Here is a 19454-nt window from a genome sequence, read left to right on the forward strand (position 1 = left end):
CCAGGTTATCACAAATTTAACTAAGGTTATTTTTCCATCAGATGGCTTTCCACTGTCTTGGGACATATTGACTGTTATGACACCTGACCTTTCCACCAAGAAGTCCTAATGTGATACCATGCATATGATCCATTGACCTTTAAAGTTTCTTGAAAGAAAAAAAAATCCAATTAGGATCAGTTATATTTGAAATAATTCCTTCCACAGTCCAGACTGTCACCATTATCATTAACCCTTTATTAACTGTGCAAGCAAAGTCAACAATAAATATTATTAAATGTCACACAACTCAGAATAAGTTGACCATGCAATATTATTACATGAAGAACAATGATTTATTTTCTTAGATATTTAACTTACAGTACTGTAATGTCCCTAAAGTTCCTAATAAAAGTCTACTACCAAACTACCAAGACTAACTTCATGGAAATTAAGCCGATATTGTTGTTCTTCTTACATGTCAAAAAAAGCAAATAAAAAATAGATTTACACAGTTCTTTATGACAGTTTGATGTTTAATATTATCCTAATTGCTAGGTTAAAACAAGGCCACCAGCAATGCCATGCACCTTGATGCTCCACCTGTTTGTTTGTGTGTGTGTTTTGTGTGCAAAATGTGTGGTCTGTGTTCCCTTTAGAGCAAACAAACATCAGAGCTGCATGTGTGTGTGCTTGCTTGTGTGTGAGTGTGTATGCGTGTAATCACATTGACAGAGTTGGCTGCAGGTCCTCGCCACCTCGTCTGTATGCCAGCAGGGCACAGTTGTCTCTTATAAGATCGTTTTCATGCAGCACTTGATGGCGGCAAATTGCACATTTTATCAACCTGCTAGTGAGAAATTGTTGTCAGCAGGAATATTAGGTACAAAAAAATACATTGTTGTAGGCTAGGATCAGACTGCATAAAATGTAATACTTCATTATATCTGTGTGGCAATGTTATTTTAGTTAATGAAAAATAAAGAAATACTGTAATTAAGACTTAAATTGAAAACAAAAAAATGTTTATTAATGAAATAAGATTAAAAAACACACACACAAAAACCCAACTGAATCTACATTTTACGTTTACAAAACTAACTAAAAATAGCTATAATAATAACAAATATGTCCTTTGTTGGCAGCACGGTGGCTGACTGGTTAGCACGTCCGCCTCCCAGTGCAGAGGACGTGAGATCGAGTCCGGGCTTCGGCCTTCCTGGGTGGAGTTTGCATGTTCTCCCCGTGCTTGCGTGGGTTTTCACCGGGTACTCCGGTTTCCTCCCACATTCCAAAAACATGCATGGCAGGTTAATTGAATACACTCCAAATTGTCCCTAGGTGTGAATGTGAGTGTGGTTGTTCGTCTCTGTGTGCCCTGCGATTGGCTGGCAACCAGTTCAGGGTGTACCCCGCCTACTGCCCGAAGCCAGCTGGGATAGGCTCCAGCACCCCCGCGACCCTAGTGAGGAAAAGCGGCCAAGAAAATGGATGGATGGATGGATGTCCTTTGTTTACGGAAGTGTATTACATTCACTTGGGAAAAAAACCCTCATATTTTTCTGACTAATTTTTTGGGGTTGCTTTGTTTTTTTGAGTATTTTTTTTCTGTCAAAAAATATTCAGAAAAAACAGGCTGAAAAAATGTAACCCTTCCCCCCCCCACATACACACACACACACACACACATACCTTTTTTTGCTTTCTCTGCTCTTTTTTTAGGGTTCAGGGAAAACTGATACCAAATTGGAAATTAGAGCCATTGGCGGTCGGGACCACGAGTCTCTGTCCTGGCAACACGATCACAACATTACATCAATAATAGCAATCTATCAATCACTCAATCAATCACTGATATGGCCCAGCAGCACTAAAATGTGATGTAGACTCGCATCCTATTCGACCGTATGCTGTTGAAAATGCTGCCAATGTAACCTACCAGTGGGTTCTGTTGCTTTAAATTCTAAATGCAGTAACTTGAGGAGTGTCCAACTCTGTTCTGAAATTCTGTCTGCTCACACTTTCCCAAAATACGGCACAAGTAGCGAACCAACCAAAATGGCTGGGAGCAATGAAGTCTCTATGGCATCGCCCTCCTCTGCCACTTCATTCCCTCTCTGTCTGCTTATTCAACTTCGCCTTTCTACAGCCTCCTACACTTTCCCTCCCACCTGGCATCTCTCCTCCCTCGTCTCCCTCTTTTCGCTCTTTTCAGCGCCTCTGCCTCTGAATCATTAATGCCTGGCATGTCATCATGATGGCTGTGGATGTGAGCTGCGTTCAGAGTGATTATTCCTTCTCGCTGTGCTCACTTGATCCTCCACTTGCTACCGCGCATTGGCAGCTAACGTGACTTCTAACACGGCCCATCATCAAATATTAACTAAAAGGCTCAAATGAACATAAATGCCATACGTGGTTGTACTACTTGTGCACATTTTTCTTGATGCCCTCTCGATCAGTGCGTTTTTAATTGCAGAGACCCACTTGGCTTCTCTGCGTGTAGCCTGAGGTGATTCTTCTTCAGCCTCTGCTTGAACTGCTTCCGTGTATACAAACAAAATGTCCATTTTCATAGTTTTAACTTTAAAGAGCATATGAAATGCAAACACATGCAAATGTATAGTGTTTTGTGCATTGCTGCAGGGGTTTTAACATGCGCAATTTCGACTAGTCCACTTCAAAATGGCTTTTTACTCTACAGTTGAAGCATTTAATGTTAACACTATGTGAAAATTTAAACCACAATAGGACTGTCAAGAAGCACGGACAAAGATGGAAATGTGAATAAAGTGGTGAAAAAAAGTTTCAGAATAACACTTGAATACTGAGTGATAGTTTAGAATTGTGATGAATGTGTGCCTGTTATTTTGGTGTCTAAAGAATTAAGCACACAAACACACCGATTGGTATTGTTATTCATGACAATAGAATTGAACTGGTGACAAGAAAATCATAGCTTATTAAAATAAATGGCAGCGGATAGACAGTTTCTGTTTTTGCCGTTTGAAAACACTTACCACGCATACTTCACGTAAAATCCCCCTGATTAGCTTTTATATATATATATTATTTTTTTGGGGGGGCTCTAGTAGAAAAGCAAACATGCTTCTAGGCCTGACTTTGTATCTTCCATGGAAACAACAACAACATTCTTCTTATCTGAGCTGATCTTGAAATTTTCAAAATCTGATTTTTTAACGGGAGTGCTAAGAAGTCACCAATTATGGATTCCTGTCTTGGTCTTGGCAGCTGCCAGCACTGCCAAGTCCCAATCGGTCCTTCCTTGCTGTCAGTGGCTTGTAATGCAGATATCAGGACATTTAGACACAGCATAGGAAAAAATGCCCTCCCGCAAACTTCTAGATCAGTCCCAAAGAATCCAGTAAAGATCTCTTGTGCAATACAGTAGCGACAAACACAGTTTGGCTCTTCTTTAATGTGTCACTCCTTTCTAATTTCACAGTGATTTATTAATGCGGTAAATCTACAGAAGGCATTTTAAATCTGAAAGTAACGTCCCAATGTGGTTTGCGTCAAATCACCCATTTTTGAAAACTAGATTAGATGTTTTCTTCCCACATTTATACACATTTTATTTAATTATTGATTTAGATGATGTTGTTGTGCAATAGGAATGAACTTGAAATCTGTATTTTTTTTTTGTATGTTGTATTCACTGTACGCACCCCACACAGAGGACCAGATCACACATGCTTCTTGAGTTTGGAGCAGTGGCGGTGGGTCGATGGGCACAGCAACAACTAGAGTCAAGAAGCAGACTAGCACTCCTTTCCAACCACTTACTGTACCCCCCCACCCCCCTTTACGGGACAATAAGACTGATATTACAGTTCAAAAGTAATGTTCTTTTCTCCCAACGCTGCAATCCAGACACTGGTTGGCAAAATTGTTGCTACGCTTTGAAAAGCCCGCAATGGACAAATTGTAAATGACTGCAATCAAACCATTTCTATAACTCTCAGTTAGCCTTGTCTACAGTTTTTGTGGCTTACTCTTTGTGAGCAAATTGTTCAAGCTGTCTCAAATTTGAAGGGTGCAGAATTCAGATTGCATGCTTAACCCCTGGGCGTTATTTGTCCATTTTCTGGCTTTTTTGCAGTTTTTCTGTTTTTCATCAAAGAAAAAGCATTTGAAAAAAATACACTAGGGACCTGACATTTTACCAGGATTGTTTAAAAATGTAGAAATATAATTTGGCGCCATGCTGTAATTTATAATTATTACCAAACAGGAGGGAGAGATTCACACGAAGTTGTTGTAATAATGCCCGTTTTGGCTCATTGACTCCCATTATAAATCACAGTTTTTGATATGCTGTAAACCTGATGTGTTATAATGCATTTTCCGTGATTACTGATGCAATCGCTTCTTTGACGAGTCATAAACATGAAAATAGAGGAATTTGTGTGTTTAGAGTGTTAACACAAAAATCCACTAGGTGGCGCCAAAGGCTAATAAATGAATACAAAATGCATGCATAAAAAATTATATTGTTATGACTTACTGACTTGTTTGAGCCTCTAACTATGTCATATGAAATATATAAATTACTATTTTATTTTATATATATATATATATACACCATAGTTAGTCTTGCTATTAGCATAATACTGCTATTGTTGTCCATAGGGGGCATTAAAAAAATAAAATAAAAATAAAAACTATATATGTGTAGATAGGTCTGATGCCACTGAACATTTTGAGTGGTTGAAAGTGAAAAAAGATAAAAAGTTATCTCACTTCAAAGGAAATGCCAGATTTTGGCAAAAATTACAAGAATTTAATCAAACTATAATAACGCCCAGGGGTTAAGATCATTCTGTGTTCAATAGGAAGCAGCAGGTGCTTGCTGGCCAGTTTCAGAGAGTTTGGTCTACGCCTCGGGTCACGGCTTCTCCAACAGGGAAAAAGACTCACCCGCAGTTAAAAACGCCCAAAAATAGCAACACATCATCAGGCTGTTCTCAAGTAGCCTTTGCTGAGCGCTTATCTAAATAATATTGAACAGGGGTGGAAGTACTGAACCATGCAATCTGTCGAGGACAGTCGGAGCAGCTTAGTGGGCGGTTAAGTGAGAGTTACCAAAAAATGTATATGAATATGTATATTGTGTTAATATAAAGTTGGGAAATTTGGTTACAATGCAGCAGTTATGTGTAAACATGAATTACCCTCAAGAATTGCACTGGACTGCAACCAATTTATAAAACTCCTCTTGTGCCTGATGACAATGTACAGTAGATGGTGAATTAACCTTGATCTGCTGAACCTGACCTTCAAGACCGTACCAGTATGGTAGGCCTGTGAACTGCATCTGCAGTTGACTTGACTGAACAAAAGTGCATTTTGGCTAGCCAAAACACGGAGAAAAATCTCATTTTTTATTTGAAGTAACATTTACTTTTGTGTTTCATTTTGGGGGCAAATGGGTCAATGCTTTGCAATGTATAAACGGGCAACTTGACTTTATGACAATGTTTAAAGTTATGGACTCCTTTATTAACGGGCTCCTTGTCATAAGTAAATGCATATGAAATGATTTTGCGTACCTTGCCTGTTTTATAGCAGATATTTTTGCTCCCATGTCATGCACAGAACAACATTTGGTGGTCTATTTCACATACTGAATTAATTCAGTTGGGCAACTTACTTTGGTTTCAACAACCCTAAACATTGCAGAACGACTGGCAAAACAGTGGCTCGTTAGCAAACTAGCTCCTCTCGAATATTAATGGAAAAATGCATCAATTTAGGGGCATTCTGGAGCCCTGCCTGTAGGTATAATATATTTTTGGTGATGAGCAGTCTTTTATTTTTTAACTCACCAAAACTTTTGGAATTATGGGAAAAAAATGTTTAACCTCATCAGACAATATCATAAATTCCCGAACATGTGGAAAATGTGCTATGTATATGAATATTCATTAGGGTTGTGCACGAATCGGTGGTGACTCTAAATGAGTTGTGAATTGCCAGTTAAAAACGAACAGTCAAATCAGAATTTTCAGATTCCAATCAGAGCGGGTCATAGCATATCGTGCGTGTATTTTCACAGAGGCATATTTGACTGGCGTCTCAGTGTGACGTACGTACGTGGGAAGTGCACATTTGTAAAAGCACGACATCTAGAAGCATTTGCGTGTGTGTGGGAATGTTTGGCCGGGTAATGAGCCCATTTATGCAATGTATTAAATTCAACTGAGCCCATTTATCCACGTCTTTGTTACTTCGCTTTTGGCCTCTCATGCCAGCACAGCAGCATATGAAGGAAGTTTGGCAACATGACGCCAGGTTGAAGATGACAGGCTAGCTTAGCGCTAGCAAGGATGAAGCTAATACAACACAATGGGATGGATTTAAAATGGGCCCAAAGGCAAAAAAATAAATAAAAAATTGGGTTCTGCCATTGGGCCAGGTACGACAAAGTATGACAACATATGGTAAAGATAAAACACTCCATTTACCATTTTGATAAAGTTGGATTTATAATTTTTTGGGACTGTGATGTGTTTTTTGGAAAAAGTACAATCAGCATTGAAGCTGATTTGGGCTACGTTGTTTTATATAAACAGCCTAATGAGCACACTATAGGGAACATCGTAGTTTGCAAACTCCACATTTTGGAACAGTTTTAGTAATGAATTTTGGGGTGGATAATAACATAACTGATGCTGAAAAGTGCTATTGGTGAATAAGAAAAGTAAGGAACACTGTAGTACTCAACGATCTGGCTGTGTTGAGTAAATAGGGCGAGTAGAGAGGACTGGGGATAGATATGCAGCGACAAAAATAATGAAGTGACAGTGGCACTCCTACTTTGGTACACTTTAACTTCGGCCCTGGGAGCCTTTACAGCTGTGTTCCAGAAATCACTGCAATCCAATTTTACACTTGCATAAACAGTTTAATCCAAAGCCACAAGGTACATTCTTAAATAGATGGACACCCTAATTCAGCCTGTTCCGCTGGGCTATTTTCTAAGCTTCGGCTTATTTTTGACCACTTCCTGCATGTATTTGAGACAATAACTTGAGCTTTGGAGGCTCTTTATGAGCTTCTGCTGTGCTGCCTCGTGTTTGTATTCAACTCAGGGGATTCAGTAATGGCCATTCCCCATGTCCCAGAACTAAGTAGTTTCCAATTTTGGCTTACAGGCCAACATAAGCATCTGAGGCGCCGTTATGATCTTAACACAATAGCATTGTTATTAACACAGTGTTAACTCCTTCTCTGGTTTGTTCCCCCTAAAAAAATAAAGACACAGACTAGACTGTCTTGGAAGTACATGCTTGAAATTAAAATTGAACAGCTAATTATTGGCTGATAGCAAATAACATGTGCTAATGTGTTTACCAAAAAACAATAGATCATTGAGAATATGGTAAGCATGTGTTGATATATTTTTTTAAATGAATTTAATGTCACGTAAATTCTATATATCTATACAGGTATATATATATATATATATATATATATATATATATATATATATATATATATATATCCTTGTCGACCCATTGTAATGTGGAACCATTTTGTTCGACTTTGTTTATGAGTTTCTATACTTCCAAGGATGTCCCAGTTGTATTTTGATGACCGTCAAGAATGACATTTAAAAAATGCAAACAAAAAATACTGATTTTGATAGATGAAATCAGAAAGATTTCCTTTTTTTTTTTAAAGTGGATATACAGTACATTTTTCATTGGACAGCGATGATATTTATGCAAAGCATCTCCCCTGCATCGTGCATTTAATAAAAGGCCTCTGATGTCCACTCAGTATTTAAACAGAGTGTATGAACAATGCGCAGGGGCCAGCTGCACAGCCTCAAACCTCTCCTCTGTCTGCTTGAATGACTCTGCCTCTTCCTCTCCATCACTGGAGGTTAGGAGCTTGTGGATGATGACCACAGCGAGAGAGCGATGAAGAGAAAGTGTCCAGCTGTTTGAAAAAGAGGAAACTTACTACTTGTATTATTGTTGCACTCTCAGAGTCTGAATATTAGCCTATACTCGAGCTCTGGGCCACATTTAGTTTACTTATGTAACTCTCTGTAAAATTGCAATTCAGCTGACATTTAAAGATTTTACGTATGTTCATTAATAATTACTGTGTGTAAATTAAGTGTGAATGTGTGACACTACTTTATTGTGACGTTTATGCAGTGATGTTACACTTGTGGCACATTTATTTGTGTGTTTTCAATAATTTCACGAGTCTTTTCTAGGTGTTGAACCGACCAATTTTGCTATGCCGCAATGCCGTTCTGAAGTCAGCAGGTTGTTGGTTGCCGCAGGCGAACTATGCGGTGCTCCAAGCGAGTGGCAAAAGTCAGACCGGTAGCACCATCGCTTGTAAAATATGCACATTCATCCTCAAATTATAAAATGAAAAGGCTAATGCTAGCTAACAAGCAGGATTCAGCCATATGTAGCATTTTGAGAGGGGCATATAATCTTTGTCAGCTCTTACGATGTTTATTTTGCTGTGTTAGTAATATTCACTCTGACTCAGATTGACTCTCAGACTATAAAGCAACAAGAAGGGATGATTTTCCCCCGTCTGTTAAAAAGCACGCAGCCAAAAATTAAAATTTGATTACTTGTCTATACTTAGTTTCTTGTTATTCATGCTGTACATGACTTTTTACTTAAAGTTAAAATATAGTAACCGTGTTTCACATGTGTATTGTGTACTTTTCACATTTGTGAATATCAGGCAAAGTCCCGCCTTTGTAAAGGAAACCACTCGCGTCTGTTGGTACTTGCAGCAGCAGAGACGCACAGATAGCTTCGGGGTCTCAAAGAAAATTGAATCTTACAAAACTCTTGCGAAAATACATGGAAAACAACTGAAGCTTTGCGCCAATACATTATTGTAAACCATTACCTTAACTTTTAGTTTTCTTAAATTATTTACTACTTGTTTGCACGGGAACAAATAGCAACCCTAGTATAGTGACGTCATTGATTAGTTGACCTTCCTTAGCATCAACTACAAAAAAAATCCAAAATCATTCAACCCCTGATCTCTTTTAGATTAATTTAAAAAAAATGAGGTGGATTCAACAAAACGCATCAGTCCTTAGATAAAATCAACCAGTGAGCACTGTTCTGTCTAAATGTGTGATTAGCAGCAAATGACCTGTTATTGGTTAACCAGTGTCTTCCGTAAAGTGCATTATGGGAGAAGGCATGAGACACCGAAACGCTTCTTCTGTATTGTTGGGTTTGCAGACAGATGATGTTCAACATTGGAGGTTGTGCTGTATTGGAAAGATGCATAAAGATAAAACTGACTGTAGCAGGGGAATCAGGGGAAGTCTTTGGCTTGCGTCCATGGTGCAACAAGCAGAAAGGTGTCTCAGGGTATGTCAACCATGTGATTGACAAGTGATCTGTCCAGAGTGCACCTCGACCTCCCCCAGACACCCTACAGCTTCCCGGTGACCCTGGACAAGACAAGTGGTGTAGAAAATGGATGGGTGGATGGTTTTTGTTTTTCTTCCTGAGTGCATTGCTGTGTGGCTTGTGCATGGCTCATTATGCATGGTGCAATGGGTCACTTAAACAGCTGGCAGTCAGTCCAGTTGTGAATTTGCATTGCGGTGTGTGTCAGCGTGCATCGAGATGAGCAGGAGTAGTTCAACTTTAATTTTATTAACACAGTGCGAGCGAGGCACAGTATTTTCTTCTTGTCGCAGTTGGGCTCAAATCCAGTTACTGAAACATAATTGAAGAACGAATGCTTTGTGCGCATGGAAATGAGGTCTGTGTGGTTTCTGAGAGAACCTTCAATCGATTAATGAAACCATTTCTCACTCTCAGTCAATTTAGCTAGCAACAACAAAGGTACTTCTTCATTTTGTCGACTTAACGATCCAATTTTTTAGCATTTTTGGGAGGGTCAATATTTAACATGTATCCGTTTTTATAGTTATTTGGTAAAAGCACATTTTACTGCTTGAAGTTGCAAAAACTGTCCCCATTCTAAACTTTTGGACTGCTGGGAAAGACTCCCAGGACAGACGTTAATAGCGGTGAAAGCTGCAGTAAAAGGCTAGGGGTCCTGAAAAGTCTAGATGAAGCATTTGCCACTTTATACTGCATAGGCGTGAAATAATAGCTTCCAGTAATTGGCCTGGATACTTTATGGGGGTGCACTATGAGAGGCCTGCAGAACTCAAATGACACAGCTGGAAATCTTCCAGGATTCATTGCTTGTGTCCACTTGGATCTTTTTTTCAGTCGATTTTTAAAAATAGAAAATGGATGAATTGGGGTCTATTCAGACATTTGACTACCAGAGACCTTGATAAATAATAATGAATGACCTGGAATCCACTTTTGGTGATGTAAAAGGTAAATCTTAATCTCAAGATAAAACCTAAAAGTTATATTAATTTTGATCTTTAAAGCTATTGTTTCTATTTAAATACTTGTTTTTTATTTTGTTTAATGAAATAGGATCAATGGCAGAAATCCTATACAATTCAACACAGCTAATGGATACAATATACGAAGAGACAAATAATGGGATATTTTCTATTTATTAGTGTAAATTGTTTAGAATTTAATTTACTTTATTTTATTTATACTTTTACATGTATTATTGCTGCTTCTTAAAATAAAGTGTTTTTGATTCACTTTATTAACCCTTTTATACATAAGTAGTTGTACTGTAGTGAATACAGTGGCATATACTGTATCAGAATCTTGAAAATTAAGGTACTACACCGGCAGCATTATTTTTTAGTACTTTTAATTAAATTCTATAGGTTAAAAAAAATAGTTTGCTCCCATGTCATCGTCTAAACTTTTAGATATTGGCTTTATATTTTTATTTATATTTCCTTTTGGTACGTTGGGATCAGATTACCGTGCTGACGCAGTTCTTAGAGAGAGGATTGTTGTAAACACAAATGGGAGAAAAAGAAAAGAACACGGACATGCTAAAAAATGGTATTTAAAGATGAATCTAAAATTATATCAGCACCCCAAAAAATGAAACAGTTTGACAATTTTATTTCTGAATTCAATATAAAATATTTTTAAATGTTTGACATCGGGCTTTTGTATTTAGGTGAATACATGTTAAAAATAAAATGAACTGTACAGCTAAAATAACACATTCAACATGACTAATACAATTACTGTTTTGAAGGTTTAAGCAGAGGTTGACATCACATGATGGAGTGAAAAGGGTACGGTGCTGTACTTACATTTTGAGAAGTTTTGCCTGTTCGGCATCTGGTGTGGTGTTCCGGCCATAAGAGAATGCTCGAGAATCACCTCAGAAGCAGCTGAAAGGAAAGGACCTATAGCATTTTGATGAGTGTGAATATCACTAACAGTCATTTTCAATAATATCAATCCGTTTTGAGCAATCGGTAAATAACAAATTCCCAGCAACGACCCTTTCACATCACCAAAATCAATACGTTCCATGGCTTGGTGTGATGTCAGCGACAGAACTGGAGACAAACAAAACAAGCCCACTCAAATGGATCAATATTTTCACTTGTTGTCTAAACTAACAACCAGACTTTCAACATAGGCGACAGCTATGCCACAGACTTGCTTGTTAACAATACTAGTATAAGGAAACGGCCACATCTTTTTCTTTTTTTTTTTCCTGGAGAGCTCAGTAGTGTTCATTCGGTAATTTTACCGATTTGACATGTCATCATCATTGCTCTCCTTTTTTAATTTTTTAATAATTTTTTTTTTTTTTGTATGTGGGTGAGTATGTGTATGTGCCTGTGTGCGTGCGTGCGAGTGTGTGTGTATTCATTAGTTCACCTAAAACCTATTAAAAAATCCCATACCGTTCACCTAAACCGAACACTTCCAGCCAGAGTCGTGAGGCCGTCAGGAGACCCGAGGAAGGACCAAAGGAAAGAAAGGAAAGTGAAATCCAGCACCGACCAGACACCACCCACCAGGCCACCAACCAGAGTCCTTCACCAACCCCAGAGACATCTAAATTCCAACAAATCAGGGAGACCTCAAGAGACCAAAGGAGAGACTGAGGAAAGGAAGGAAGGACAGACGAAGCAGAGTGAGATCCACAGACACCAGCCTCCACCGATTCAATGACCTGAGGAAGAAGATTGTGACTGAATTTCGATATGCGAAATGGCCACATCTTCTGACGTCAGCCTGACGTTGCAGACTTCCACCTAACTGCGAGTTGGTCAAAATCTGCTGAAACTCATCAGCAAATGAGCCCAAATTAAAACTGAGCCTATTTTGGAGTTAAATTTTTCTTTACATACATTTTTAAGTTAAAAAATATAAAATGCTCACAGTAATAGGGAGGACTTTTAACGTCTGGAACCTGACATGGAATCTGAGTAAGATGATGTCTAGATGGATGGATGGGCCCTATTGGTTCAATGTTGTAGTTGCAGGCAAAGAATTATGGGCTATGTTTCACTTTGAAGGACGGTCCAGATGGACACCTCAACTGAGCGGCGCCACACACATTTGTCGGTTGGATTTGAGGAAGCCTTCTCACTTCATGAAATTGGGACAGTCTTTATGCAGTGCGATGACCTCGCCAGCCTTTACATGCAGACCTGGACTGAGACATAGCCAAGGCCTACTTCCATGTAGACCTCTGCCAAAACATTTCTGGGCAAAATGATTTTACTCATTACAACAGTAACATGCAAAGAGGAGTTCAGAGCATTCAGAATGTTCTCTCTAGACAATTTGATAGGGCAATTATTGGCTCTAAAATGAGTATCGTAATTCCCGAGGCACATGTTATTTTATATGCAATATGTCGTATCAGGTGTGTGAACTCAGACTACCCTCTGCATGGTATTCAATGCAATTTAATACAGGTAAAACAAGAACAGAAAAATTGGATTCTTCAGCAGATAGTAGAAATGTAATATGTCCTCTTCATGTCATATACTCAGCCTCTGTGGTCTTGATAACCCATTCAGCAACAAAGTGGCGGCTTTACATTTGATATATTATATATGTGGCTGTAGTGGTTAATACAATTTTTAAATCTGAGAATAGAAAATTAGCAATGTTTTGCATTTATCACCAATTATTTTCTGTTTTTTTAAGTATAAATGAGATTTAAATATGTATGAAAAGAGGTATGTGAGTATGAATGAGTTCTTAATCTTTTTTCTGCCTCACAGGATAGTAAACCAAACAAATGTGATATGAATGAAGACTCATTAGCAACGACAAATGCTTTATTTATAGTTTGCTGCCATCCTTCAGGCACAATACCATTTACAATGCAGACATCGCTAACAAATGCTGACATCCATTTTACATGAAGAACGACAAGAATGGGCAGCTGTTGACTTCTCCGTGGCATTTCACAGAACGGTTCGTTTTTGAGAAGACGATGACTTCATGAAAAATGGAAGCGCCACTTGATGGCTTGTCTGGTTTGGTAGCGGAGAAAAGAACAGATATAATGCAGATGTGCTCTCAGAGGGACCGTCATATCCATTGAGGAACTACTCTTCATGACAGGACAGTGATGTGAAGTGACGTGTCGACACAGTGGAATGTCACGAAAAATGTTCTTCAGCTGCTTCTACAAATTGAACACATTTCCACAAAAGCTAAAATATTAAAGTAGCCGACTCCGCAGAAAGAGGCCGTAGGTGTTTATTTCTTCAGCTGCAGATAGGAGGAGGGGTCTATTTGGGGGAGGCCTAAATTGAAAAAGGATTAATAATGTTTGAAATAGCATTAATCAATGTGTTAGACTAAATTTATGGATGCGAAACTTTAATAAAATTGACCATTCTGGAGAAATGCAGCAAAAAGGCAGACTTGACTCCTAAAACATTAAAAGCAAAAAATAATAATAATAATAATAATTAAAATGTAATTTAGTTTTAGTCATAATTTTGTCATCTAAACTGTTCTAGTTTTAGCTTAGTTTTATGAAGATTATGGTCAACGAAAACTTAGCCGATTAAATAAAGTAGATTTAGTCGACTAAAATAAAGAGTGTTTAAACCCCTACTGAAAGTCATTACATTCACATTTCAGCAGTTCTCGTGAGGTACAAGAAATCACTAGTGATGCTTAGGCTCCCTCTAGTGGTACATGAAAGAATCACTGAATTCAACTTTGCATAATGAATAATGAATGAATGTTTGAATAAATCTGATTTAAATTATTACTGAAATTAATTAATTCTGATTATGATGATTGAATGATTAATATTTTTTTTCATAACCAAGCAGCTCTATAGTATTAAAAATGACCATTCTGGAGAAATGCAGCAAAAACTGCAACGCCAAGGCAGACTTGACTCCTAAAAAATTAAAAGCAAAAATTAATAATAATAATAATTAAAATGTAATTTAGTTTTAGTCATAATTTTGTCATCTAAACTGTTCTAGTTTTAGCTTAATTTTATGAAGATTATGGTCAACGAAAACTTAGCCGATTAAATAAAGTAGATTTAGTCGACTAAAATAAAGAGTGTTTAAACCCCTACTGAAAGTCATTACATTCACATTTCAGCAGTTCTCGTGAGGTACAAGAAATCACTAGTGATGCTTAGGCTCCCTCTAGTGGTACATGAAAGAATCACTGAATTCAACTTTGCATAATGAATAATGAATGAATGTTTGAATAAATCCGATTTAAATTATTACCGAAATTAATTAATTCTGATTATGATGATTGAATGATTAATATTTTTTTTCATAACCAAGCAGCTCTATAGTATTAAAAATGACCATTCTGGAGAAATGCAGCAAAAACTGCAACGCCAAGGCAGACTTGACTCCTAAAACATTAAAATCAAATAATAATAATAATAATAATTAAAATGTAATTTAGTTTTAGTCATAATTTTGTCATCTAAACTGTTCTAGTTTTAGCTTAATTTTATGAAGATGATGGTCAGCGAAAACTTAGCCGATTAAATAAAGTAGATTTAGTCGACTAAAATAAAGAGTGTTTAAACCCCTACTGAAAGTCATTACATTCACATTTCAGCAGTTCTCGTGAGGTACAAGAAATCACCAGTGATGCTCAGGCTCCTTCTAGTGGTACATGAAAGAATCGCTGAATTCAACTTTGCATAATGAATAATGAATGAATGTTTGAATAAATCTGATTTAAATTATTACTGAAATTAATTAATTCTGATTATGATGATTGAATGATAAAAATATATATATATATAATCAAGCAGCTCTATAGTATTAAATAGCACTTTTAGGATTACAACCCTTGCCAGGTTTTAGATCAACGCTTATTAAGCCTGCACTTCTGTATTTTAATGTTGGCCACAATGGTGGAATTTGGTAGGGCAGCAATTTTTCTAGGTGGTATTTGGTGTAAAATGTTTGGAAGCACCGAGATAAAATGAAAACCCTGTGCTGTCTATTTCTAAGTGGATGACTTTATAATCATGTTGTGTTGTGATGGAAGACTCTTTCACTAACTATATTGTTAGTAAACAAGACACAAACACAGCACCATAAAATAAAAGAGCTATTTAGCCAACATTAGCAAAGCCAGCAAGGATATGAGGTGGTAGATCATTGTGCTACAATTACATTCAAAATCAATTCATGTACAAAAGCTCCAGCGGTGGCTGCCAAAGACAGAGCATGCATTATTAACAATGACTGGTTGTTAGAGAAGTTGTGAGCACGCTGAGGTTTGTATTAAAGTCTGATTTGGGGAGAGAGAAAAAAGAGCAGACACTGAAAAGTGTTCAGAATGTGAAACAAGCATGGCTCTAAGTTCTTACAGGAATAAAGCTCTTAAATATATAGACAATGGATGGAATGTATTTTTGTGTATTTATTAACTATATCCATGAGAGAGAAAGGGAAACAACGTCACCATGTTGCACCAAGTTTTATTCAAATTTCCAATTAAATTTGCTTTTTAAGGTTCTTCGAGAGGTATCTTTTTATGGCATATGTTGCAGGATGCAAACTTAACATCGCTCTTAAACAGTGTTGTGAACGTTACTTTATAAAAGTAAATAGCTATAGCTACTTCTCCATGCTTAAAAAAAAGACTGGGTTACTAATTGAATTATTTCACAGTAAAAGTAACTCATTAACATGCAAATTAACTATTTTCACTACTTATTTTAAATAGATTTTTATAAAATAATTATTTTATTTTATTTGGAGCAGACATTTGAAATGGGTAGAATAGCCAGGTAATTCTGCATAAACTTCAGTATTTATTGCACTTAACCCGTGGGCAGTATTTTATTTTGAAATGGCTTGGTCAGAACCAACAAAAAGCCAAAAAATGGTCACAATAACGCCTAGGGGTTAAGCTGACAACGGGAGGTTTATCCTGGTTTGGCTCCGATTGGCTGCCATGAAAGTCAAACAAGAAGATTGGCGCCAGTTGATGATGTCACGCTAGCTACAGGTTCAATGGGGTAATGCTTCGTGGCTTTGGGAATCAGATTATGATTAACGTTTATTCGGAGGGTGAACATAGACATGTTTTAAGAAGAAATATTTCACTTTATATACGGACATTAAATCTTGCAGCCCGATCTTATCCGGTATTGACAGTGGGCAGGAACTGTAAAAAGTAACACCCTGAGTACATTGCCCCTCCTTTTTCCATTCAGAAACATCATAAAAATGAGTTGAACAGAATTTTTTTTTTTTTTAATGTTGTCCTAATTGGAGTTGTCGTAATGTGACGTCATTTGGAAGGCTCGCCGGACCCGTCCAGACGCAATCTTGTAAGCCAATCAGATCATGTCATCGTAGGGGCACGGACATACATATGTAAGTCGGACGTCAGTCATCTGGTAGCGGAAATGTAGCCCTCACAAACCAGCAGCCTTTATGTGGAGTTATGCCGGAGTGCGTTGCGCAGTAGTCAACTTGAAAAATAATAAATCAATTGTAACGCAACACATTTACAATACAGTGTTTCAAGAGCAGGAAAAATAATTAGTTAGATTACTCAGTTAATGGAAAGAAAATATACATAAATATATACGCATATACACAGTAAATTCATCGCATACAGATGACTCTAAAAATACCAAATTTGGTCCTATTCTAAACAGAGTAAAATTTTCTCTCTTCCAATTATAGATTTTACTCTGTTTAGACTGGGCCCTAATATGATCTTTTCAGAGTAAAATGTAGTCCCTGTTGCCTCAATTCCACCTCCCTAGAACCACCACTGGTTATTCACAATTTGTGACAACGCTGTTTGTCTCTGTGGAGTTGCATTCAGACTTATTGAGAGGTGGTGGTCACTGTACAAGGAAGCAGTTCATTGTTGTGACTCACTCAAAATATGGCAACAAAAATTGGAGTATTCATCACTACTGCATAGATGGGGTCACCTGGGAGGGACTCAGGAATAAATATACTGCTCCTCCACATCCAAAGTAGAGCATCTATTTTAGATGCCTTTTCATGCCTCCCTGGTCAACTGTGCTGGGTTTTAACAATTGGGAGGAAACCACGGGGTAGACCCAGGACACAGCAGGGCTGGGATTGCCTTAGTATCCCCTGGTGGAAATAGAAATGTATACTGCGACAGGCGAGTATAGCAGGAACTGGCTGCCAGAAAATCGCAGGGAGTTCTGGGTATTTCATGTCTTAATATATTATTATATACAGAGTATATATTTTTTTTAAATTTAAGATTAGTGGTACAAATAGTAATTTATTGCATATTGTGTTGAATTCACCCGGATCATGTCACAGTTTGAGTACCTCAGCTTCCTGACTGAGGTAAAGTTTGTATTGTTTCGATGACGAACTGACTGAATCAACAGCGCCTCTTCTGTTTGCTGTTTTGCTTCAATTCAAAACAATGAACACTTTTTTTTTTTTTTAATAATACTGTAGATGATCATTTCTTGTCATTATTTTTCGATAAACTCATCATCATGATGTAGCGATGTACTTTATGCGCTCTATTTTCTTGTCCATTCCAAGTCTGACACGAAACATCGTGTAAATCTGCACAGGGGTCGGTTAGACAAAGTTTTGGTATTTTCTCAGAGACATGTAAGCCAGTGCCGTGTGGCTCATTTTAACAAGGATATTTTGCTGTGGTTGTGGATACAGCCAAGCCCTAGCACTGAGCCCGTTGGCCAGGCGCGGCAGTATTCCCTGCAATTATGACCATATGCACTGACTATATTTTGGCAACATTAGTGAGGAATAGAATATAGAACATAATAAACAATGTCAAGGGGTAAATAGTGGTGACAAAATGTAATTTAGCATGACAGAAGCGTGTTTAGAATAACATTGATGGACTGATGACTGAAGGACCGCAACCATTAAATTTACTGTCAATCCTAAAATAGCGGCTGTAATTTAGTCATGACGGAAAGGCCAATTAAAATAATTGATGGATTGACGATCACAGTTTGGTTTGGCTTGAAATGCTGATAAATTGACGATTTAGAAGGAAGGGTTTCCCGACTCTTGCCGAATGATAAAAAAGATGTTAATACTGATAGTGCATTCCATAAAAATGTTTTCAACAATAATTCAGAGGGTTTGATGCACACTGTTGTCGTATTTTTGGATGAAATAAAATGACGCCAGCACGTCAGCTTGGAATCTGTCCGTCTGCACCTCCATCAAATTTACCAAAATCCTGTTGCACTCCCTGTGTCAATAGTTAGACGTGTTTCCTCCAGTAGGGGTTAACTTTCAGCTACCAAATTGTCAGGTGTACCAAACGTATATAAAAAAAGAAATGCTCTCGGTATGCAGAGGTGGCAAATCCATGTCAGGAAAGTAAAAACCCTGCCACAATTTTGCTTCTACTCAACCGGCAGGACAATGGAGGTCATATTTCACATGGGCCACCTCATCGTAACAAATTTAAGTCTGAATTTGTATGTGCGCACATACGTTTAAGTGATATTAATATTTCAACATCATGCATTTGCTTAAGTGAATTATTAATTACAGCTGACATGATTTGAAGTGTCTCGCAATCGAGCCATCCAATAAGTAGTTTGAAACCTACCTTTCTTTGACAACACGTGAATTTGAAAGTTACTCTTACATTAAAAATGCAAGTATGACTGGCGTGTTGCTCATCCAAGCTTGCATTTCTGCACTTGTGCAATTATTCGGACTCAAGGTGTGTATTTAAGGACTCAAGGTATGAGGGCTTCTAATGACTTTCACGCACTGATGAACAAAACATCACACACAATCATTCACACGCAGACATATTAATAAAACATGAAATCACCTATTACTCATCATCACTGTCATTTGCTGTATCAACATGCTAATTATTTGGCTGAAGAGATAATTACAGACAGTCACTAATGGTGAAGTGGTTCACTCGCAGGACTTAAGTGCAGTGGTTTCAGTTCCCACTCAGTGATGGTGGGAACGTGCGTGTCGATGGTTGTCTGCCTCCACACTTTCCCTTCCTCGTGACCAGAGATGGGAAAAGTACTGACAT

At 37.7% G+C, this 19454-nt stretch overlaps 1 protein-coding gene across 2 annotated transcripts in view; it reads left to right on the plus strand.

The window, feature by feature from the left end:
* sgcz (sarcoglycan zeta) overlaps nt 1–19454 on the plus strand; it is a 265996-nt gene that overhangs the window by 86164 nt on the left and 160378 nt on the right. The gene's annotated exons all lie outside the window — the stretch shown is intronic.

This window comes from Vanacampus margaritifer, chromosome 7 (assembly GCF_051991255.1).
Source record: "Vanacampus margaritifer isolate UIUO_Vmar chromosome 7, RoL_Vmar_1.0, whole genome shotgun sequence".
NCBI lineage: Eukaryota > Metazoa > Chordata > Actinopteri > Syngnathiformes > Syngnathidae > Vanacampus > Vanacampus margaritifer.